This window comes from Corvus moneduloides, chromosome 3 (genome assembly GCF_009650955.1).
Source record: "Corvus moneduloides isolate bCorMon1 chromosome 3, bCorMon1.pri, whole genome shotgun sequence".
NCBI lineage: Eukaryota > Metazoa > Chordata > Aves > Passeriformes > Corvidae > Corvus > Corvus moneduloides.
The window spans coordinates 60829012-60854069 of NC_045478.1; the positions used below are offsets into that span (position 1 = coordinate 60829012).

The 25058-nt window shown below is 41.2% G+C and overlaps 1 protein-coding gene across 1 annotated transcript in view; it reads left to right on the forward strand.

Annotated features, from left to right (window-relative positions):
* Positions 1-25058, forward strand: part of IYD (iodotyrosine deiodinase) — a 55003-nt gene that overhangs the window by 15384 nt on the left and 14561 nt on the right. The gene's annotated exons all lie outside the window — the stretch shown is intronic.

The following is a 25058-nucleotide window of genomic DNA, read 5'->3' on the forward strand; positions in this document are numbered from 1 at the left end:
CCTGGGGCTCCTGGTCAATGGCAAGTTGAACACGAGCCAGCAGTGCCCTGGCAGCCAGGAGGGCCAAGCGTGTCTTGGGGAACATCAGGCACAGCATCGCCAGTCAGGCAAGGGAGGGGATTGTCCCATTCTGCTCTGCACTGGGACAGCCTCGCCTCGAGTGCTGGGGGCAGTTTTGGGAGCCACAATGTAACAACATTAAACTATTAGCGTCCAAAGGAGGGCAACAGGTGCTTCATTAGCAGTGGTGAAGAGTCTTGAGGGGAAGATGTATGAGGAGTGGCTGAGGTCACTTTGCTTGTTCCGCCTGGAGAAGAGGAGGTTGAGCAGTCTGCATCTTCCTCGTGAGGGGAAGAGGAGGGGCAGGCACTGATCTCTTCTCTGGGGTGCCCAGTGACAGGACCCAAGGGAATGATCTGAAGTTGTGTCAGGGGAGGTTTAGGTTGACTATCAGGAAAAGGTTTTTCACCCAGTGGGGTGGTTGGACACTGGAACAGGCTCCCCAGGGAAGTGGTCACAGCACCAAGCCTGACAGTTCAAGAAGCATTTGGACAATGCTCTCGGGCAAATGGTGTGACTCTTGGCTGTGCATGGCCAGGAGCTGGACTCAATGATCCTCGTTAGTCCCTTCCAACTCAGCAGATTCTGTGATTCTGAGTTAACTCACTCCTCCTTATCTGGTCGAGTGGAAGGCTCATCAGGGGGATTGGAACTACATGATCCTTAAGGTTCCTTCCAATCAAAACCATTCTATGATTCTATACGTCAAATCCCATTTAGCATCACTTGTTGTCAGCTGAGAAAATGGAGGGGATAGTGTTTTGCAGAGGTGCAGATTTTGGGCACGTCAATGCATCTGTCACCCAGTAGGAAAAACTATTTTCCTCATTGACGGACCATTTTGCTGGTATTTAGCAGATATGGCTGTGTGTTCACCTGTTGTACTAGCCCTGTTTCACATTCTCAGTGGTACAGCTATGGCAGGAAGCTTCTTATGCAGGCCTAGTCTGAAATGAGCTCTTGTAACTACAGTCAAAAAAAAAATTATAAAAAGGAAGTCCTGGGTTTACACACTTCAGTTTCTAAAAACTAGTAAGGGAAATAGGGATTAGCTTATTCAAGTGAAGGCTGATCAGCAGCAGGTGCCCAGTTTTCAGGAATACATATTAAAGTCACTGTTGCAAGTTTTCCTTCTGTGCAGATGCTGCTCTGCTCCACCATGTCCCTTTACAAGCAGTTTGTACCTGCTGATACTACTATGTTTTAATTCAGAGTTCACATCAACAGAGGGAGAACTGAATCCCTGTCATGTTGCAATCTTTCCTACAGAAATAAACTCTCAGCTACAGAAATAAATTGCTTCTTCCTGGTCTCAGTCTGAAAAATAGATGACACTCAGAGAAACTTTACCAAATAATTCAGTTTCAAACAGCAGGAGCTTGCTTATATAAGGCTATTTCTAGTGTGGTTTCATAACTAAAAAACAAAGAACTAAAGCAGTTTTAAAAGTATACATAAAATTGTCACAATAACAAGCACTGGTATATACCAATATACCTCCTCACACCAAAGAAGATTAATGGTTAGGTTTTTTCCCCATGTGCTAATTCGAGAAACTAATAAACACATAGTAGTTGAGAAACTCAAGCTCTCATACCTACTGAATGGGAAAGGTTCTATCCAAAAAGCATGTCTGAAATCATGAAAAGTAAGTAAAATAAGCTTCTTTTTTTTTTTCTTTTTTTAATCTCCCATACAAATGCTTATTCAAATGGTAATACTTCAGTAGTATTACAACTGGTGATGATGCTGCAGTCTCTTGTAAATCATGTTAGTGCTCTTTTAGTGACAAACGTACTTGGAATTGCCACTGTTCTTTAATAAGTGCACTGTCTTTACTTAAAACACAATTAAATAATAAATTTTGCCTTTTCATGCAGCATATTGTTGAATAAAACAAAGGCTGGCATTTAAGTTGTTTTACATTTAACTAGGGATCCCTGTTTGGCATTTGTTCAATTTCAAGGTAAAAAATGTTTTTCTGCTGTCTAAATGGAATTTCCCGTGTTTCCACTAGTGTCCATTGCCTGTTGGCCACCCAATTCCTAGAGAAGTCTGGCTTTGTCTTCTGTGTATCTTTCAATCAGGTAGCTGCAGACAGCAACTAGTTCTCCCCATTTCTGGGATCTCTCTTCTTTGAACTGTGTGGACAAATTTGTGTGCCTTCAAGGACTCTCACTGTCTGAAATTTGTCAGACAAATGCTCTTGAAATCAGGTGCAACACGGTGGGTTGCGTGACAATCCAGATAATTAAAGGAATAAGTATCACATTTGTAGGAACCATGGCCAACTGCCCATCTCCTCCCACTGCATGGATGACTGAACTGGCTTCGGTTTCAGTCTGCCCTTGAACACCTTGAGGAGCTGGAAGGTATTGCAAGCCGGTGCTTCATTAGCAATCCAGCTGGCCATGCCATGAGGCAGGGAAGCATTACTCCCGGAGCAGCACCACCTTACCCACTCCACCATCTCCCTTTCAAGACAGGTAAGCCAGAACCCAAATGATGCTGCTAGGAAGTAATTTTTCTTTAATCTTGGTGATTCAGAGTGCAAGGTCTGAGGACTCCACTGAGGATGGGTATATGTGCCCATCTCCTCCATAGCTGTGTGATCGAGTGTAAGATTCCCATAAATTAGCTGGGCTGTAGTACCCATATAAGTGCTCTCTGCTTGATGAAAATAGCAGGTTGTCAGTATTTAGCTTCTTTGCAAGTAGTTTAAAGCTAAGTGCTATTATTTTGCATTTGACAGAAATAACCATTCCAAGGCACAGTTACTGGGTCTGAGCTGGTGCACAGCGATGTAACAGGCTATAGTTTATCAGCTGTGTATTTGAGCATTTCTTACCATACAAAGTCACACTAGTACAATAAAAATAAAGCAACTTCTGGGTGTGAGGAAGTGTCAACTTGGTGCTGTGTACTCCAGATGAACAGAAGTATGCAAGTCCCTACCTCAGGTTGTGGTTTTGCTTTGAGTAAGCTGCAGCACTTCAAAGACATTTAAGCAAGTAGATGTGCAGTCAGCATCTGATTGATTTATTTCTTTAATTGCTACATAGATCTCATGGGCCCATGAAAAAATCAATCTTGAGAAATAATCCAGCTTGCACTCCAAGGCAGGATCAGCTGTACTTGATTGCCAGGTACTGACAAAACATGAATCCACAGCACTAATAAACTGCTCCCAGCAAAAGACTTGAAAGAAATGAAAATGCAAATGCTAATTCTGCCAGCACATGCAAGTCCTAGGAAGTTTTTGTTTTCAGAAGGGCTCAGCTTTGACATTGTGTTATGTCACTGATGAGACATCCATGGAGATCATTAGGAAGAGATTGGGCTGCTGTATTGTTTTTTGAAGATTTCCTCCCACCTGAGCTTAGTCAAAGTAAGAGCTGCAAAAGTAGAACAGACATCGTACTCATCACTTAGAACTCTCAAGGAATTTAATATTTTTTTGCTAACATTACCTATATCAGGCATCTTCGGGAGCCAAGCCTTTGCCCATATAGATAAAACTCTCCTGTGCTTGTGGAGTGTAGATAGTGAGAGCACTTAATGGCATGAGAGCTGGGCAACAAGTCCATTCAAATTTAAGATGGAAAAGAGTCACTGAAGCTCGATCAGTGCAGCAGCAAGTTACCAGTGAAATATCACATCCTGTTCCAGGTTGTGTATGTGTATTAACTTAGCTACAAGATTGGAACTGAGTTGAAGTAGTCCTGGTAGAAACAACAAAGACATTCCAAGACCCAGGTAACACAGTGTAAGACATGGGAAAACAGTGCTGATCAACGAGATAGATAATGACCATGACCTCAAGGCATCAGTTACCAAGTTTTTTGGGACATAGATTTGAGACATGAGGTGTTTGAAAGATTTTTAAGAGAACACTTGGAATTTTTTATGAGGAGGTGCCCTGTGCCTGATTGTAAGTTCTTGTCTACTACTTGAGGGTAAGATCTTGTAACTGAGATCAGAAGTGACTCAGCTTGAAAGGGTGAGACCAGAGTCCAACAGTTTTGCCCTACAATGTGACAGCGTTGGTGAAGTTATCCTGAGGAGCACCTCTTGCACATACCAAGTTCAAGGTGTGAATATTGGGAGTCAGATAGACAAAAGCACACCTATGTAGACCCACAACAGTCACAGATATGCTTCCAAGAGAGGATCTGCTTTAACAGGCTGCCTTTTTTTTTTCTTCTCAGTTGAATATGCAGTAGGGGCGTGGGTCTGTAGATTATGCACTGGATTTTAATGAAGCTTTTGTGTCATTTTTTCTGTAGTGCAAATGGTCCAAATGTCAGAATGCTTTTAACATCTTCAACCTATTCCTTTAGCTCACTCATAGGATGGCAATTATTCATTCAGCTTGCAGAAGGCTGTCACAGCCAATTCTCTGTGGGACCAACACCACGGTACCACTCTTGGGTAAAGAGAGATATGTTCCCTAGCAGCTTGCTGTGAAAGATATCTCTTTGCAAGTAGCATTACCAAGTGGAAGGGCTAACAACGACCAGCTGGCTTTGCCTTCCTGGGGCAAATAAATATGAGATGTGATATAAGTCACCTCCTTTTCAGTGTGAAGGTCTTAGTCTGCTTTCAGTACTGGTGTACCAGTAAACTTGTTCTTTGTGGTTTATGACTGAGGAAAAAAGAAACAGAGCAAGACAAGCCACAACTACCAGGCAATGTGTAAGTGTCCACACGAAGGGTCAAAGAGCTGAGGAGAGAAAGAGCTTTCCTATGCTGGCCATTCTGTTTGTTCCTGTGTGTGAGCTGGTATGCATTAAATTTAGAGCTGACTAAATTTCAGGAGACTAAGCGACCCTTGAAAAATCTGTGTCACTCCTGGAATAATGTGTTAGCAGCCACTAATGAATGATGACTTAGCTGCTGTCAAGCAGGACAGTTGTGGCACCACTCCTCTTTGGTATATGGCCTTTTATTTCTCAGGGTACGTTTTAGACTTAATACAATACAGCAGCTCGTTCTTTAATATTGGTCTCTGTTTCCCTTTTTGCTGGAAAATGAAAATGAGGCACATGATGGGAGAAGAATAATTTTAAATTCAGTGAAGTATAAATATTGGTCAAAGCAAAAAGGTGGTGTAATCAATAAACAAAGTGATGGACAGCTATATGTAGCTTTATACTTTTAAATGTTAAGTAATCACATATTTTACAGTTGTGCATAATGGCATGAAGCAAGAGCATCCTCAAATTTAAACTAGGGTGAATTATCAATTAACTTTAGTAGTAGCTGGGCCTGCAAAGGGAAGAAAAACAAAATTCAAAATGAATACTTGAAATATTTATAAATACATTATCTATTTAGAAATCAAAAGCCACTGAAAATACTGACTCATTTTGATTAGCTTTCAAGAAGCATGAAAAGAATTGTGATTATTTCCTTTCACTGCTTTGGAGACCAAAGCAGCATATGCAAGTGTAATCACTTGAAAGAGATTTAGGATCTGTTTCACGCTGAATTGTGTTTCAGACTGCCCTTGAAATGAGACATTTTATTTCCAAACTGTCTACTAGCCAGGATGTCAAGGCAAAAACTGATCATCTATGTGTGGGATTCCAGATTGTGTTCCAGCTTAACGATATGTTATACACTGAACAGGGCATAGTGGTTCATTCCAGTGGCTCAGTGAGATCTGAGAGACAAACCTGATGCACAAACCCTAAATACATTGCGGCTCAAACGTCTCAGTTTGCTACAATAGCATCGTAAATCAGAGGTGGTCAATGGATGGTACCTGACAGGGAGATTTCCTTTTATGACCACTAAATCTGGCTGTGCAAGTACGTGTGAATGAGTATGGATAAGAGGTGTATGCATACATAAAAAGCACAGATGAGGACTGTGGCACAGCAGAATTGCTCTTGTCTCACATGATACAGATTGGTTCTTCCAAAGTGGCTGAAGTTTTGCCACTTTCCCAGGAAGGAAATCTTAGGCAAACACCAAACGTTGCTGGCTTTGGAAGGAACAGAATTAAATCTTGGGAAAAAGTTCTAAGGCCAGAAGGATTCTTAAAAACTGTCTTGGTTCTTGTCAGAAGATAGGAATGTTTTATACAGGATAACCTCTAACTATTTCTTCTCCCTGATACCTGGTACAATTTGAGTGCATTTATCATAAATGAACAGCAGCAAAATAATATCAGCTTCTTGTTTATCCATTTTTTTATGTTTTTGAACTCAATTTCTTTTCTGTCCTTCATTTCACATCTGTCACCTCACAGTATATTTTTGCCATAGGTACTTTTTGAGCTTTGAGCATGGTGTTCCTATTCTTTAAAAGAACAAGCATGAGTACTATGCAAAGTGTGTTGAGCTGCAGAAGGGTCAGGAAAACAGCAAGCACAGGTCAATAGCAAGACTCTCCATCTTTCTGTGCTTATTTTTACTGTGATTTTTATCTATGTGGGTATAGCACCTGAACTCCACTAGATATGTAACAAAAAGTGGGTCTGACTCCAAAGTTTGTCTTCCTTTTAGCAGCATTTGTTATACTATCTGTTCCTAATTAGATGGCAAAACACAAGCAGAAGTATGAATGAGGTAATAAACAAAGGTTAGAGCAAACTCTTGTCAACTGTTGTCTATTTTAACTGTCAAGAGAAATCTGGCAGGCACATCCTTTCCTGCAAATCAAAGTGAATAAACTCTCTGTGAATATTACCTTCCCATTTAATTTAGTAAATTGTTGATGAACAAATTGCAAAGTTCAAGAATGTAATTATTTGGGATTAGTAGAGAATTTCTTTAGCATGTAATTGATATTCTGTGGATCATTTGATTAGCAGCTGAAAACAGTTTGTAATTGATGCTGTAATTAGCCAGCACAGTGCTCACTCCATATGAGACTGCAGTGTTATAAATTTGGGTAGACCCAGAATACAGAGCAGCTTGGACAGAGTAGCAGCTTGACTGCTAACTAACTTACACTGGACAAACATTTTGTAGAAGACTACACTTTCACCTGTAGGAATTGAATACAGAAGGTTTACAACCAGGTCTGAATCAAAAATTGCCTCAGAATTCACTACCTTTAATTCTTTGCTGATGTCAGCTGTCTGTGGGTTCTCACTCTGTGGGTTTTGCATCTCACTGGTGGTTCAGGGCAGAATGGACTAAATATGACTGGTTTATGAAAACCCACATGGAGACGAGTCATGGGCGGTGAAAGATCCTCTGCATAAATGCCTACTATCTGTGGGGTGTTCCTACAGAGCATGAGAGTTCCTCTGGACTGGAGGCTGTGTATTTTCACCTGCACAATCATGCAGCAGACCTGTATTGTGGGAGGACCGTGTTTCCTTTCTGCCCCTTAGATCCAGGAGAGCAGAGTTCTTCTGTGAGCAGCTAAATGGGGAAATACTATGGGGATATGGGAATATGATATTATATACCATTTTCTACATGATATGATTTTTTCATACCATATTCAGAGTCAACTGATGTAATAGGAGACAATGCTGCCTGCAGGCCAGTATCCCTGTCCAGAATTAAAATACCTTTTGTAAGAAAAAAGTAAATGATATTTTAAATAATCTTGCTTTTCTTCAGTTTGTTTATGAACTGCACAACTAACCTGGCACTCCTGTTCTGGTCTCTAAGGGCTGGATACATAAATGCAATTCTATTGTTTAGCTCCTCAGAGAAAGTCTATTGATACAGAAGGAGCTTTCCCCTCGCCTATTGTAGATACAATCTTTTTTTTTTTATTCCCAGCTGCTCCTAATTGGCAAGAAAACACATGAAGTACTCTATTACATTTTCTAGCATTGCCTTTTTACCACTAGATGGCACGAGAACACCATATAGGAAGAGAGAACCTTCGCCTGGAAATAAATTGGCTCCTTAAGTCCTCTTACTCCAGTTACCTTTAACCATACTCTGTTACCCAAATCACAGATTTAGGAATATGCAGCTGACAGTTAAAAGCTAGAGTGTGATCAAAAAAGGACCGCACACAAAGACTAAATTTGTCGTGCACTTTGATAGCTTAAGTACAGAGCTGATTGTAAATGCAAAGGGTGTGAAACTCACTTCCTCCAAGCTCTGACAGGCTTGTATAGGAGGGGTTTTCCTTTGCTGTAGAAGGGATCCAGTTTTATCTAGTTACCTAGTCGCATCTGCTTTGCAGTGACACAGATGCAAAGTTTCCCATTAATCATGAAGCAGACTGTCAGGTTCACAGGTGTCTTCAAATAAGAATATGGTCACTGATTTTCAGCCATTTCCTTTAATTGAATTAATTCCCCATGTATTTCCCTTCCTCTCCTGTGGGTCTGCATACTCCAGACCTCTGCAGTCCTGGCTGGCCAGCAGCTAAGGCATGACATGCAGACACTTGTCTCTTGAGAAGCAGGTCCAACTCCAGTCTACTCAAAGTGTCTTACTTGTTCATGTGAAACACAAGATATGGGTGTCCTCTGAGTAAAGCTTGTAGACTTTTTTTATTTCTGCTATTTGCCTGAGAGCAAAAAGGAGATCATTCCTTCTTTCTTTCCCTTCAGATATGGGTAAGGCATGATGGAATTACGTAACATAAGAATGAGAAAGCAGTGGATAAAAAGCTTTCCCTCCCTCTTTTCCCAACTTATTTCTGAAATAAATCTTCATTTACTCTCTATTTAAAGGATTTTGGAATGACCTGTCTATGAAAACTAGAACTCTCTCTATTTCCATGGGTGGTAGGAAAATTAAGCCTGGGATTTTAGATAACTTGTGAAGTAAGTACAAGTCACCTCTTAATATGAAATGTGGTGACCTTAGAAGACTAATGGGAGCATAGAGAAGTAAAAACGTTTGGGAGGGGAACACAGGTTTGAAGGCCTGTAAGGCTGTGTTCAGGCTAGATCTGTTGTGTTACAACAAAAATTGTGTACTGGGGAAGGTAGGCTTGGATTTTCCTGCAGGTGTGGAGGAGTTACTTGGTTGCCCAAGCAGTGAGTCAGTCAGATGCCAACATCAAGTGAAGGAATGTTCCCCTTATGGAAGATTCAGTCATGTGTCTAAGAGACAAGACTGGAACTCCTGCCTGTGTAACACTGGATAAATCACTTCCCATATTTTTTCTGTCAGTGCATGAATGGTGGGATTTGTGCTGATAATCTACAAAGGAAATGAAAGGGAAAAATTACTCGAGCAGCCCATGATAATCTTGGTCTGATAATCTCAAATTTGCTGCTTACATAAGTTTTCCAGATTTCATATTCAGCTTATCTTGACTAAACCTTATCTGTACTTGATCATTAATCACTAATGTATTCTTCCTGTAATAGTTGTGGATGCTGAAGGGTACCAGGAAAGTAGGAGACCGAGAAAGAATAGATAAACACTGCAGAAATATTTTAACTCTGGGCAGACTGACAGCAATGAACTTTGTGCACTTCATGAAGAAAAGATTTTATGCTTGAACTTCAAATCTGTCTTGGATGCTGCTTTCAGCATTTCAGTTACTCTTGAGGAGGATTCCAGGTGTCTAGTTGAAAACAGAAAGTTCCCAGGCAGGGGTTTCTGTCTATATTCTGTGTTCCTGTGCTCACAAGAAGAAGAAGAAAATTTCTTACAAAGGCAAGGCACTAGATGGAATATACAGTGTTGGGTTTTTTAAGATAGATTCATACAAGTTTTTGAAAGCCTCTTTGCTATGTTGTTTGTATAATGATTATGTAGATATGACTGAAATTTCTCCAATTAATGTGATTCTTTTGTGCTTCCTTGCTGTGTAACCTAATGTACACTGCTTTGCACTTTTTCACTAGAGGCAATACAGAGCAGTTGATAGAGAAACTGACTTTGACAAAATACCTTTAAATTTGACCTTGAAAGAGTTGCTAAAGGGAAAAATTGAAGCAGAGGGAGCACTGAGAACTAAACAATGAGAGGGTCTTACGAATTCATGGCATATGTGGTAGAGAGTGGTTACTGTTTTGCAGAACTGCAGTACTTGAGAGATAAAATTCTGCAATTTTAACAGCTATTCTTTGGTATTTTCATAAATCACAGCAATAGGAAATTATTAGTTGTACATGCCCTTGGCAGCCCCCCTGCATGCATCCCCTTACTGACTGCACCTGGAGCTGAGGAGCAAGCCTGCCTTGGGTGGTGTGGTTTTGCTTGATGTGCTTAAAATTAAGGAGTAGAAATCAGAGTGGTGCTGAAGACTGCAGGGGTGACCACCACATCACCCAGACTAGCCTGTGACTCTTGCTGAGCTTGCATATGCTGGGTATTGGGCATCTGTCAAAGCCTGTGGTGGTGCAAGGCAGAAGGAACAAGTTCTCCCACATGAAGAAAGAAAAGTGTTTGGCTGAAGGAGGAAATAAAGCACTGATCCCACAGTCTTTAAAGATCAACTCCTATGAAAGACTGAAGCATTGATTATTTTTAGCGGGGGAGAGCCTAAGGGGAGGGCTTGTCAAATAGATTAAACCATTGTTAGGAGCAGAGCAGGATTCTCCTGCAGCACTTTCCTTTCCACCACACCTGCATCCTGATGTGAAATAAAAAGCCGGTGCATGGTGGTGGGGGAATGTGGAGGAGGGAAAAGCTGCACTTGGGAGAGCTGAAGTGGTAGCAGTTAGTGATGGAATCGTTATTTCCTGTCACTGCTTTTACCCTATTAGCTTCTCTTATGCTGATTTCTTTCTGTTAACCCCAGGATAGCCTCTGAGAGTTGTTTATCATTCTGGGGCAAAATGATTCCAGCCTGCTCTCACCACTCTTTTTTTCCTGCACGAAGTGCTGCTGATGTGTCTAAGTGTCCAGAAGAGCCTGAGGACAGAGTGGGAGGATGTTTTCTCATTTTTGTAATCTCTCTGGGCCTGTGACTCTTGCTCAGCGTTGTTCTATTTCCCCCTGCTTCTCCCAGGCACCGAGGCTGTGAGAAGCAGTGCTGTCATGCTGCAGCAAACAAGGTGCTGTGCAGCTGCTGGGCATTCATCCGTGCTGGGCCAGGTGCTGTCTAGCCTTCCCTTTGGGAGCATGTGTTTGAACATTGTTCAGAGCAGTCTGGTCACGGTGGGATGGCATGGGTACACTGGGTAGGGCAGGGTATTATTCAATGCTGCCCTTTGCCATCTAGGTTTTACTAATTTCCTTGTTCTGCTGCATGACTTATCTCCCAGACAGAAGGAAGGAAAGGCTGGGAGAGTGTGTTTGCCCCAGAGAAAGAAGGTATTTGGGACGACACCTGGAGGTTCAGCCAGGTGTTGTGACAGCAGAAGCTGGTTTTTTTTATCTAGAGCAAGAGTGTGAATATGTGAAGTGCCTTCAGAGACTAAAGGTTATGCTACAACCCCATCTGAGCCTTTCTTCTCTTCTACCTTTCTATTCAATTCTTTAGATCAGTTCTTCTACAGAAGAACATCTTTTAGGTGGTAAGTCCATCACAGAAGACTTCTGTGACTCTTCAGTCCTGGTATCATTCTCTAGTTTTGTATTGCCCTACAGATCCTCTGCCTTAGGGTCTTTGAGTCTAGAAGAGGAGGCTTGTACATAAAACAGAACCATGTATTTCCTAATAACTAAACTTTGGGGAAGAGGAATCAAAGAAATATATAAGCAGGTAATTCATGTACAGACCTGTTCTTTTTAGAAGTCTTTCTGCCTAAAAGTGGAATCTACTGGGACTCCCAGCTTTGAATAGAGAGAAAGTAGGACTGAAGGCTGTCTCTTATACGTCTTTCTGAATACTTCAGGAAATGTGCTTTTAAGCCTACTCAGATGATCCCTCCTCCACAGTTCTAACTACTTCTTACATAGCCGGTTAATCTGACTTTGGGAAGCTCTTGTACCATCACATGAAAACATTTTTATGTCTTGTCCTAGAGTATTCCTTCACTCTATTTTATAATCTGAAAGGAGAAATGAGACCCCCTCCATAGCCTGTGAAGGGCCTGTTGATCCTAAGTGTGAAAACCCTTTCAAGAAGTGGTAGGTAAGTGGCTGAGCTGTATGAAACTGAACTATGCTCTTTGCTGCCTGATGTAGGCAGCTTGTTTCTCAATTTAACTCTGTGTTTTTACACAGAAAATTGCCTTCCAGTAATCAAAGAAACATTTAAAAGATTATATATACAATTTCAGGCATCTTCAAATCCATCACAGATGTCCTTGGGGTTTTGTGTGCTCAAGGGAAAGCTTTGGCTTTTAAAGATAGAAGAAACAGGAAGAAGATGAGAGATGAAAGGGGAGAGGCTAGTTGCTTTCAGAAATATGGGAATTATCAGACTGAGCCAGACTTAGACCATGTAGTCTGGCTTGGATACATAGAGTGCAGAAGGGGACTCTAATTATCACTCAGCACACACTGGTGGAGTACATGTCTTCAGTCATGTAGGCTTCTGGTGTCTGCATAGCTGAACCATCTCCCTTTGGAGCTGGGATCCCTGCAAGCAGAACTAGAACTTAATTACTCTGCTGTTCCTTCTGGGAAGGGATCCACACACTGACGTCTGATATCAGTCTGAGCTAAGGGAGGAGCAGGGAGAGAGGAGCTGTTGCTTTACTGTGGAACAGCTGCATTTTGGGCTCAGTGCCAAAAGTGGGGGAGGAAAACTTCTGGAGGCCTGAAGAGATAGAGAAAGGCAAATCCCTCCAGGTCTTAGGCTTCAAGAGACCAACGCTGTGTGTGGGCAGGAGCTGGGATGCTGTGTGGGAAAGATTTGCTGTTTCAGTAGGACTTCCCTCCCAGGTCTTCATGCAAACCAAGTCCCCCAGATCCCAGGCTTTATCACAGATCTAGGCTAGTACTCTGGGATGGGCTGCAGAGCTACAGCCTCCACCCCTTTCTACCCACTGGCATCAGACACTGATAACCTCTGGATTTAAAGATGCACTGCTTTTGGCACAGAGGATCTTGGAGCTGAAACCAGCAGTGTGGCCATCTGAACCACTCCTCGGTAGCATGAAGCAGCACAGTATGGGAAGCTTCTGCTCAGGGCACAGAACATGGCAAGTCTGTGTCATGTAGCTGCCACAGCTCTCAGCCTTGCATGCTTTGTGCTCTGCCGGGTGCAAGACAAGGGCTTTCCAGGAGGGCTGGCAAATGTAGGGGTCAGTAATACTGGCAGCTGGCTGCCTGCTATGAAGTGAGAGCACAAAGACCATGTATTGTTTTATTTTAGGGTGTTTGATATCAGAAAAGCACTTTGCAACACTGCACGCATGCCTGGGCTTCCAGTGACTTCATTTAGAAGTGTCCAGCCACACCTGGAGAGAGCTGTAAAGTGCGAGCCGGGATGACAGCATCTTTTGTAAACAATGGGATTTCCTGGGATTATGTTTGAGTGGTTGGCCCTCTTGGAGAGGGGGAGAACTTATTAGGTCTCTGACAAAGTAATAAGAAGACTTTCTGCATTATGTAATTTATAAGGCCACTGGTTACCAGCGAACTAAAAACCTGCTTCAAATTGAATGGGTTAAGGTTATCCACACGGTCCTGTTGAATAAATTCAAATTGCATGGGATACAATTACATTAAAAACTGTAGTCAGTTTAAACGACGCCTCTGTCATTCTTATATTTGATAAGCATAAAAACACCCTGTAGTGAAACCAGCTAACTGTGTGTTCCTTGCAGGAATGTGTCATAGGATTTTGTTGTGACCAATCTAATGGCTTTTTCAATGTTTCACAACTGTCTGGTATATTCTCCATAAAACCTTTTTTTCATTTTTTATATTTAAAATTTATCCTGACTGACTGATCAGGACAGGATAAATTCATCTTAATGAACCTGATAATGATTACGAAGCTACTCTGGCAAACCAATTTAATTTTCGTGAATCTCATTGTTAGATGAATATATTAAAAAAATTAGTGTGGGTCCTCTTTGAAATTTTAAACATCCCAGGTATGCTCAGATTCCTGGAATTCTGCTTCCTTTGAAATTAAAACAGTAATTTGTGAGCGTAATGCTTAGCTCTTTTTCAGTGGCAGTGACCAGGTAAATCGTGCTGTTGTAGGCCTGTTTGGTGGCATGTATAAGCTTTCTAATGTACACTTTAAATGTGATATCAGCAAATAATGTGTGTAGCTTTAAAACAAGCTTTGGCAAGCAATCAGTCTGGCAGCATTTGACTGGACTTTCAGTGAAGCAGAAACAGGAAAAGTACACACTTCTTTAAATTTGCCCTGTCTGTTGGTGGAAACAGTCCTTGTGGTATTTGTCCAGTTGTGTTACTGAATCCAATCACTGCAGCAACTTACAGGCACTTTCATTAGCTGGAACCACTGGAGATGATTTCTGAAATTCTGAGAAGTGGTTTTAAGAAAAAATGCTTTTTAAAGAATCAGTCTGACTTGCCCCAGTGATTGTGGCTTCAGTGCATTGTGGCATGGCTGCTATCAGCATCAGTCCATGCTGACAGGCATCAGGAACTAGGAGATAACCAGGATCTGTCCATAATATTATTGGAAATTGGTACTCCCCAGCATATGCACTGTCCCATTCTAAGGAAGGCTGCCATTTTTGACCTCCTGAGGTTTTGCTGCTTCTAAAGTGGAGGGACTGAATTGTGCCATGGATGGAGTTCGAGTGGTTCTTTGTTTTAAGCAGCCATTGGATCTCAGCAAATGTAAGAGAATTTTGGGGTACCAGACATCACCTTTGCTGTCTGAGCTGTATCTTTTCTGGCATGGAATGGTAGAGATGAAATCTTCTTCTCCAGTATAGTGAAAGGAAGTATATTTTAGTTAAGGTTGGTATTGTCAGGAGATAACATTTGCTTGAAAATGAAGGTGTATTTTTCTAGCACAATATACTGTAATTTAAATCATTCACAATGCAATTTCTTCTGTGGTTCCAGTCTGTAAACTAAACCAGAATCTGACATTTTAGCTGGTGCATTCCATTTCAAAGCATTGAATACTGCACATAATGTAAGCAAGAATTCTCGTTTTCTTGCTTCGTGTAATTTTCATAAGTAGTGGTGCTACACCTCTTTTCTTCTCTGTCTGAATAATGTTTCTGACTTTTTTTTTTTCCTTCATCACTCCGGAAAAGTACTGTATGTTGATGTTCACTATACTAGTCTCAGTTTACCTGGTTTCGCTGTGCCAGGCAGATGAATGAGTTAGTTTTGTCTTCTGAAACAGAAGCTTCCTGAGGGAACTTGGAGCTCACTGCTTTGCTCTGTACCTAGATGTTCACAGAAGGGTAGTTTTCTTCCCTGAAAGCATCTTCTTTGGCTGTACCAAATTAATCTCCGTCAGTTTTGCCTTAAGGGGTTATGCCCTTCCTCACAGTCAGTTTAAACTTCAGTGTGGGGACATGATAGCAGAGTTGTAGGAATCTGAGCATACCTGGGATGTGCAGAAGGAGGCCTCTGAAGATGGGCTTTGACTCAGCAGAGGATATGCTGCTCAGGGCACAGAAGAGCTGGCCAGAATCCCTGCTTTTACTCTTGCTTGGGAACTCACTGCAGAGAAACGGACTGACTGTCTCTCTTCAGGTAAGATGACTGCCACTCAGTCCTGCCTTCCTGGCATAGGACCATGGAGGCTAAATTCTCTTTCAGCCTGTGCAAGTCATGATTCTGCTCATTTGCTTCCCAAATCCACCCAGCAGAAAGAAAGTAGAAAAGTAGCAAAATAAGCTAAAGAGAGCAGTATAAAATTAAGACAACTGAGAATGCGTAGCTTTAATGTGAATTTTAGTAAAATTCTGTGCCCTTCCTAGTATTTAAGAGTAGCATTTGCTTATATTTTAGTTTCCATGAATGGCCTGCAGTGGACGTGACTGCTATGTCTCCTTGTGTACTTCTCAACTAAATAACTCTTTGAAGAAAGTGGTATATGAGCACAGGTTTCTTCAGCGTGAAGTCACAAATTATCCTGTTTGCGAAAAGGAACTTTCTCTCTCTGTGTTTTGACCTTTTCTCCCCCAAGTTTTTCAAGCGTAGGTTTTTCTTTCAACCCCATCTGCTGTCCTTTTACCTCTTCCACTCTCTTTTCCAATGAGTCATTCATTCTTAGTGCCACCTATTTGGATCTGGTGATTCATGTATATGCTCCCCTGCTGAATAACCAGCACGAGGCAGGAAAGTCTACCCACTGACTAGTGACTGCTTCTTTCCTACTTTGCCTTTCTCAGCTTTTAATGGAGAAAAGGGAGAAGAGTTATGTAGTGCCACCAAATTGAACGCCACCTTTACTGAGCTTTTGTGCAGGCTTTAAAGAGTGTTAGAAAATAGCATGAGGAGACAGAAACCTATCATGTTTAGACCATATCTAGAGGTTTTCTTTAGATCTGATTATCACTATTATAGTCCACATTAACAAACTACATCATAATTTGGTCTGCTTGTTTTTTAAACCAAGGTTTGGCAGTGTTTTGTTTGTTTCCTGTGGTGACATTTGAGGAATTTCCACGTATGGCTGCACCATCTGAAAAGGATGCCAAGGCTAAAATGAACCTCATGTCACAAAGTTCACACTTTTCGTAATGTGGATTTCTCCCATGTCACTGCTCTGCTCAGTGCATGGTACAATGGATTTTCCTGGTAATGGTTTTGTGATGGTACAGGCTAGGGATAAACCAACTGGAAGCTGGGAGTGATTCCCAAGTCTTGTGTAAGGAGCTCTGTTCAAACTCTGTTTTGACTCCATTCATGAGTCAGCTTCCACATCTTTCTCTCCATGCTCAGGCTTTCAAACTTCTAGAAATAAGCTCAAGTGCATGGGCCTGAATGGGGTTTCGCCATGTTGCTGTCAGACAGCCATGAAATCAAAACTACAGAACCTGCCAAGGAAAGCAACCACCCCTAGATGGAAGCTATGTATTTTTTGCAAGAGGAGTTGTCCCTCCAAGTAATTCTTTACTTCAAAATGAGAAACCTCAAGTCCCTTCTGAATGGCATCAACCAAAATTTGGGCAGGGACAAAAGATGGGAGCTGCTGTGCCTTCAGGGAGATGGCTGTGACTTCCAGGCATTCTCTGCTCCTGAAAGATGGAAATTCCTGTTGTACACAGAGGTGGTTATAGCTTTGAGCATATGGAAGGTGGGAGCTTTTCACCTCTTGGAGAAGCAGTACGTGATTTATCTCTAGTTCGGTAGGGAAAAAAATTCTGGTGTGCCTTTTTGGAAGGGTTGCTGGGCCCTGACCTCCTTTGACCTGATTTAATTGAGGATTTTTCCAAGCTTATTACATGGGATGTTCTTTGGCAGCACTGGCCAAACAAAGCAGGCTGATCACAAATTATCATTTACACGTGCACAGAACAAAACATAAAAATAGCTCTTTAAAAAAAAAAAATTTCCTTTTCAGTGACATATAATAACCTTCCTTCAGTAACCTGTCATAGACCTCAAGAGCTGCATGACAAAACATCTCAGCTTCCTCACTTTTACATCTTCCCAGACACATCACTAACATGAGGCTGAAAAATGCAAAATATGCTCATCCAATTTTTTTTTTCTTTTCTTTTCTTTAAACTACATTAGTGGTTCTACAGATGTACCCATTTTTTGTCTGCCTACCAGCAATGTCAGCCAATACTTACTGATACACCTGCTTTACCTTTGACATATTTCCACATATGAAATACATGGGACATATTAGCATATTTCCTCATATTTCAGGAAAAATTATCCATTGCATACACAAAGCATTTGCTTTTGAAGTATTAAACCTCAGGTTGTTGGCCTGACAGCTACTTGCAGTGTAGTGCACTTCATGACACAAATGAGACAACAGGATAGATTAAAAAGGAATGACAGGTGAAATTATTTTTCCTTACTGTTTTTAGGCAAGATGTCATTTTTTCCAGAATATTATTCATTAAATGAAAAAAAAGGTGGTTCCACACCCTGAGAAGTAGTATTTCAAACTTCGCAATGAAAATGAAAACATATTACAACGTAACTGGCCTTGGTTTTACTTGAAGAAGCAGTCTCAAAATTCTCCTGTTGTAACTCATCAATCACCTCCTTGACAACAGGTGTGTTTATGGGCTTAGGACACTCAATAAGAAAGTAAGTGACAGCAATTTTTATTGTCCGCATAAAAATTTAAAAGTGATAAAGTCTCACAGCGACTCCCCCACTGTTAAGAGTTTTTCCATGTTTGAAAGCTAACAAGACTAAAGATTTTTCCCTTTATGCAATGTTATTAGCTACAAGACTGAATAATTTGCCAAATCTGTGGACAAAAAACCACTGATGACTTAACAGCTCTTAGGGTTCATTTTAGGATTTGCTTTGGTTTTCTTATTTAGGAGGTATCTACATCTGCCCTAAGATAACTGCATACTGTCTGTTGACATCAGCAGCATTCCTAAGTGTCAGGGAAGGACACTAAACTATAATTAATTGGCTGACATGTTGCTAAAGACTCATATGTGAGCTGGTTATTTTCCCTTTATTTTCCCGTTTTTTGCCATCTCCTGTTTTCTGTTTGGCTGTTTCATGTTTATGGTATAGGAAGAAACAGGTAAAGAATCACATACCTAGGAGCAATGTGAGATCCAAAACAGATATAGAAATGGGAAAACTTGCATGAATATGAGGCTTATGTATTGCCAATCAAGCTCCATAATTTTACCAACAAATTCTAAATTTCAACCAAATTCAGCAGAAGTGGAAACTTCTAAGATGATAAGTCCCTAAAAACGTCATGAAAATTCATTGGGAGGAAAAAGACAAAAGAAAAGTTTGAGTTCAGTCCTTATCTTACTTCTGTGATATGCAAGTGTTGCTGTCAGCACTCAGTGTTCTAAATCAGCCATGACCTGTGCTGCCCCTTGCCCAGTCAAACAGGTAATATGTATGTCAGGGAAATAGAAGTGTTATGAAAATCAGGGCTAGAACATGGAATATGGGATGTTGAGAAAATAGGATCATTACTACAGAAGAGCTTCTGGGGATATAAGAGCAATCTGATGGTACAGTGGGAGCTTTGATTAGTATCACGGGGAAATAAAAGTCTTTAGTGACCGTACAGATATGCAGAAGACATGAGTGCTGTCGGGATAGCAGCTTGGATCTGTAATACTCTTTTCTTCTTTGCACGTTTACCCCCTTAATCACCCCACCCCCTTATCTTTTTTCTCCCTCCTCTGCTTGACAAGCTTCCTCACTTACGTCACAGCCAAGGTAGTCATAAGTCAGCTGACAAATGAGGAATGAATAATTTCCTTCCCCTAGGGGCACTAGCACGTCACTGCTATGAAACACTTGGGTCACCTGTCTTCCCAGCAAGAGAACAGCAAGGACACCGTGTAACCCAACAACTTCAGTGTGTCTCCTCCCTTTGGAAGAGCCACTTGTGGCTACAAGGTCGGGCGATTTATACTCTTAGTGAGTTCTCCTAGCTTTTACCTGCAAGATTGTTTTTCCAAGTAGAGTTTTCCCACAAAATTCATGTTTTCAGATACCTCTATAGATCCCTAGGTTTTTTTCTGAAATGTTGCAACTCTTCTGGGCTGATAATTGCATAGGCATTAGATATCAACAGCTCCAAAACTATATGAATTTTAGAAACAAAATAAAATACAGAATCACAAAGGAGTATTAAAGTGAAGTGAAAGGAGAGTTCTGAACAGAGCACAAGATCACAGCAAGGCTGGTAAATGTAAGAAATGTAGGTAGCATAGCAAGGCTGGCCTTGAGATGACCCATCTTTGAGATGTCAATTTGTAATTCTGTGCCCAGTTTCACCTACTTAGAAAGAGGTTAGCACTCCCATCTTTAGAAATGCAGTGTTGCTGATTTATTCAGCTCATCCTTTCAGAGCATTTTGTGATGCACAGCTAGAAGGCACTGTAGAAATATAAATGACAGTTTGGGAAATAGTACAGTTCTGTTACCATCTATTCAGTTCCTGGGAGAGTGCACCGAGGTCTCTAAGAGAAAATGGGGTTCATGTCAGCAGTTGGACAAAATCAAGAAAGAAGATAATGGCAGAGATGGATGAGGTGAAGAGGGAAGTATGCAAGGTATAAAGAAAAACATGGGTGAGTGCCATCTGCCTGAGAAAAAGAAGTTGGAAGTGGGTGAGGGAGGGCAGTACAAATGGAAGGGGTGTACCCACTCAGTGGTACTGTCTACTTGTCCCTGCTGAAATGCAAATGTGAAGCTGCATCTGAATGCAGACATGGTGCCAGCCCTTGTCACAGAGAGGAGGCTCCAAGTTTATCACCTACTGGTACCTCGTGTGCTCCATGGCTGACATGCAGCTCATGTGCCCTGAAACAAAAAAATTGTTTTACAGCCTTAGACTGCTCCTATAACACAGTGAATTTGACACAAATCTGTTCCAGTGTGACCAAGCTGGAGCAAGTAAGCAACAGCACTTGTTTTCCTGCCTCTGTAAACTCATCCTGCTTTCCCTCTCTGACTTACCCAATAGAAACAAGATAATTAAAAAATGGCCCTAAACTGTAGTCCCTGAGATTCATGACAGACCCTAAGAGAATTTCCTCCGTGTAAGCTGAGGTGATTTAGAGAGATTGCCTTTCCTTAACTAAAAGTGCTTTAAGAATGTGTTAACAGCACATAAATTAAAAAGGGATTGAAAGCTGGAGCTTTAACCCCAATGGCACAGGAGGACAAGTCAGTGCAAGATCAGGGAGTTGTGGAAGTAAAATCAAAGCAATGTCAGACTGATTAAGAATAAACCACATCAGAAGTGCAACTGGTAAAAGTCTTAATCATTCAGAGTCAAATAAAGTAGGGAATATGGTTCTTTAACACCACTTCTTGGAGAGGTTTTTCTGACCAGGTACAGAATGGAAGAAAGTCCAGTATAATAGGCTGTTGTCCTCAGTAGAAGGATAAAGACTGGACTTTTCTGGGCTAAATGGGAACATATATGTCTAGTGGCTGCTATGTAGTTCACTCATCTATAGCCATGTGTTCTTTCTTTTTTTAATTTAAATTTCTCTTTGCATCTGTTGCAGGAAGTGTCTTAACTACAGCAGTGAAGTAGCTTTTATTTGTATTTTTCTTGTTTCATTCTATTCCATAGAGGGGTGTGTTGTCAAGGAGCTCAAAACCTGTGCTCCACATTTTTCAGTATGGAGAACACTTCTATTTGCTGGGCTGGCAGCTGCTGTGTAAGCTTTTCAGTCCTTTTTAATCACTCTGCCTCCCGTAGAAAGCTACTGTGAATTAGTTCTTTGGGGCTCATTATCCAGACTCCTTTACCACCCTTGAGAAGGAACAAGAGGTACTGAAGAAAGCCCAAGGGGATATCCCCTGCTTAATGATTCTCTGCTGTGCCTGTAGAGTCACAGTGCCAAGAGGAGGATGGAAGGGTCATGGCTGGGATGTATTGTGCTCTGGATGATAGTGCATGAGAATGGATCAGAGCAGCTATGAAACTGCTTTGCAAGACACTGGAAGTCAAGTTGGCTCTGAACGATACCAGGAAACAGAAGGATAAGGACACTGACAACTTCCTTTACCCATGTCCTCACTTAGATTGCAGTGCTGAAGTCACTGACAACTGAAAGATTGGTAACTAGAACGAGGAAGGAAAAAGTCCAGTATCTCTGCTTTTTCATGCTGTTTTCTCTGATTGCAGAGAATCTGACCTTAAGCAGCATGACAATGCAGGGAGGCAGGGCTCTTCACAAGCAGCAGTCACCCTAATCAATAGAAAAGAAATGGGATTGTATGCCCTTGTACTTCCATCCATGGATTTAACTTACCCAGACGCTGCAGATTTAGAGTGAAGAGCTATCAACTGAGATTTTGAATGACGGTGTTTACCCCTCTTGCTCGGCAGAAGTGGGAGCAACAAAGATCCTAAATTTTACAACAGAAAAAGAATTCTTCCCTGTTCTGCTTTGTAGTTGCTGCATGCTGATTCAAAACCTGCTGAAAAAGTTTTATAAGGCTCTTCTCCTTCATTAACTGAATCATCTTAGGTGCAGGAGATAGCAGGAAACAAAGCATAATAAATGCTGAAGCTTCAAACTCAACCCAAACCTCTCTGTAGACTGGAGGTGCATGCTACTATTCCAGGTTTTTACTTCATTAAAACTCCAGGGATTTGGACTCATTAAACCTGCTAATCCCAGGATTACTTTTTAATTGCAGTTTTTAACTCATCTGTTGTGCTACCTGTTGCTCCATCAAAGTTGTGCTCACAAGGAAAAGCATGAGAAAAGGAACCAAGGGAAATTTGTTTCTGTGGTCAGTCGCTGCCTGGAGCTCTCTCACTGGCTTTTAACTATCTTGTGAAAGCATGACTGAAACAGATTGTAACAGTTACATCTGAATAGATTAGGCTGTGAACATCTTTATGAAGATATGGAGGTTCTCTTACAGGTACAGTGTCTTCTTGCAGCTAGCTGCATCAATATGAAGAGTGCAGAGAGGCACACCAGCTGTGCACAACTGCACCACATTCAGCAGCAGAACATTTGAATATGAACAAGCCTCTCATTTTGGTCTCAGTCCTTTCCTTCTCTCCCTGTTGAATGAATAAATCTGCTTCGTTGCTGTTTATGTGATACAAGTGGGTGAGAATTAGCAGTTTGGAATTACTGGTTTGGGTTATTAACTTGGGTTAATAACTTGGGGAATAAGCAGAATGACCGCTGCCAGGGAATCATGCATTAATTATCCTTGAGCCATGCTGATGAAAGAGTGATAGACAAACAGCAAATATACTAACAGTTTTTGACTACTGTTTTATTATTATTAGAATTGCTAAAAGGAGAAAATTGGAAAAAACTCCTTTTCCTGTCTGCCTCTGGACTGTACAGGGGGCTGCAGTTCAGGCACCTCCTCTAGAGTATGAATGACAGATGTGTTGTAGATACTATTTTTCTGTTGTGATCATTACTAGCCACTCAAAACATACTTCTGGCTCCCCTGTGGAGAGAACAGATCCACTGTGATGTCTCTTGCCCTGGACATCCACTTGGCCCCCATAAAACTGTAACTGTGGCTGTTCATCTTGGTGCCAGCTCTGGTAATGAAGCAGTTAAGCGAGACCTGCAGAAAACCCCAGAGAAACACACTGATTAAACACTTTAGTTTTATCTTCTACTGTTCTTCTTGCCTGGTCTTTTTCACCTTCTTCCGGCCTTGGCAGTGTGTGCTCTTGTGTTTTTTTGAAAAAGCTGGATGGGAAATTAGTAAACACTTTATTTGGTTCAACATATGTTAAGGAAGTGGAAACAGCTGGGGGCCAAAGGGAGAATGTGGCTGGCAAGGCAGGTTGTTATTTTTATACAGAGCTGTTAAGTTAGGTCCCTTTGTGTAGAGATGTCATTCCACTTGGCCCAGTTTTACCTTGATGCCTCCTATTAATCCTCTTGCCTTTGAGCATTTTGTCTTAGTAGTTTACACACCTGCATGTTCATGTATTGTGATCCATTGCAGCTTCTCCTTATCTCTCCCTTTCCTCAGCACTTTTCCTTTTCCTCTCTTGCAGCAGTTGCCACTCCTACAGATACCGGGGGCAATGGGAGGGGTCTGGCCCAGTTTTGTCTGCCACTTTCTCAAGCCCTTCCTCTTCCCAAGGGCAAGAGAGCCTAGGGTGAAAGCTGGTCTGAAGGAAAAGAGCCAGCCAGCTTCTGCCAAGTTTGAAGAGACAGACCAAGGATGAGTTGGGAGGAAATTATTAGGCAGGGGAGAGGATGGGATTTCCATGGTGCCCAGAGAGATGGTCTAATTTCAGTAATTTGCATGAAGTCCTAATGAGACAGGACTTAAAACTTCAATCATATGTGTAATATTTTCTACTCTGTATTATCATCTATAATTATACATATGTATTGCTTTATTATATATTCTAGAGGGATAGGTGATAGAGCAGGAACTCATAACCACCTATTTTGTGGCAGGAGAGAGCCTTAAGTTATTCCATTAGGAAAACAGAGATGTTGCTCTGTTAGAAGAGAAAAAAATAATGTAGTAAGTGGTGCTGTATCAAGGCAAAGAACAAAATTGTCTCCTTTTTTCCTACCCTTTCCCTGTATGTTTCAAAAATTGCCTTCAAGTCTATTGGCACTTATTTCCAGTAATTCGGCCGAGCAGACTTGCGCATTTTTGTAAGTCACATGGAGATCTTGCATAATGTGGGTGAAGCAAGCAGATATAGTTGGGCTTTGATTATACCAAGGCCACTTTATATGGCTACAGGGATCACTCTTGGTGTTTTTATTCAAACATCAAAGACCAAGGCCATTCAGTTATTTCTTCCTGGTTTGCTAAGGAAAGTGATTTAGTGGCAGAGTTCTTATTGCTGTTTTGTTACTGTTGTGTACAAACCCTGAAAAATTCCTGGGAACTGAAAAACACTTCCAAGCAAAACATGATTTTGATTATTGGCTTATCTGTGAGAGCATTGTAGCCTAATTCCTATGTCAAAGATCACATAAGGCTTATTCAGAGCCAGCATGGCAAGACTTAATTTTTTTTTGCATCATTAACTCTCAAACAGGAGTTCAGCAGCCTTATGCAGAGAGTAGAAACGAGGCCCAGAGCCTCCTCTCTGACTCTTGCCACAGGAGTCTTTAAAACAGTCTTAATTCTGATAAACTCCCAGACATAATTTCAAACTGTTCCATTTAGTGTGTCACTAACAGTATTTCTCAGAATCCATTTTTATGTCTTCTAAAAGTTTATTTGTTGAAATATATTTAGTATCTTCTAAAGCTCAGTAACAAAAATTGCTGGTTTTATGTATTTTATGTGCAAGACAGGATAGCCTTTTGGTTATGCAGTACCATTAAGTGAATATAGGAGCATTAAGCCTAATAGACATGGCAGTTGCTTTACCCGATTTTTTTTTTATTAACTCTTTTGAAGTGATTACTTGTTATGTATTTATCATATGCAATAAAATGCTCCAAGGGCAAAGAGCAAATATGTTAATCTAGTATAATAAGTAAAGCTAGTATCAGTTAGCTTGCCACTGCTTTCTCCCATTAAGCTGGCAGAGATCTTAGCCCTGGTTGCTGCACTTTTTTTTAAATGTTTTTTTTAAAGATCCTAGGTTGCAGACATGCTTTC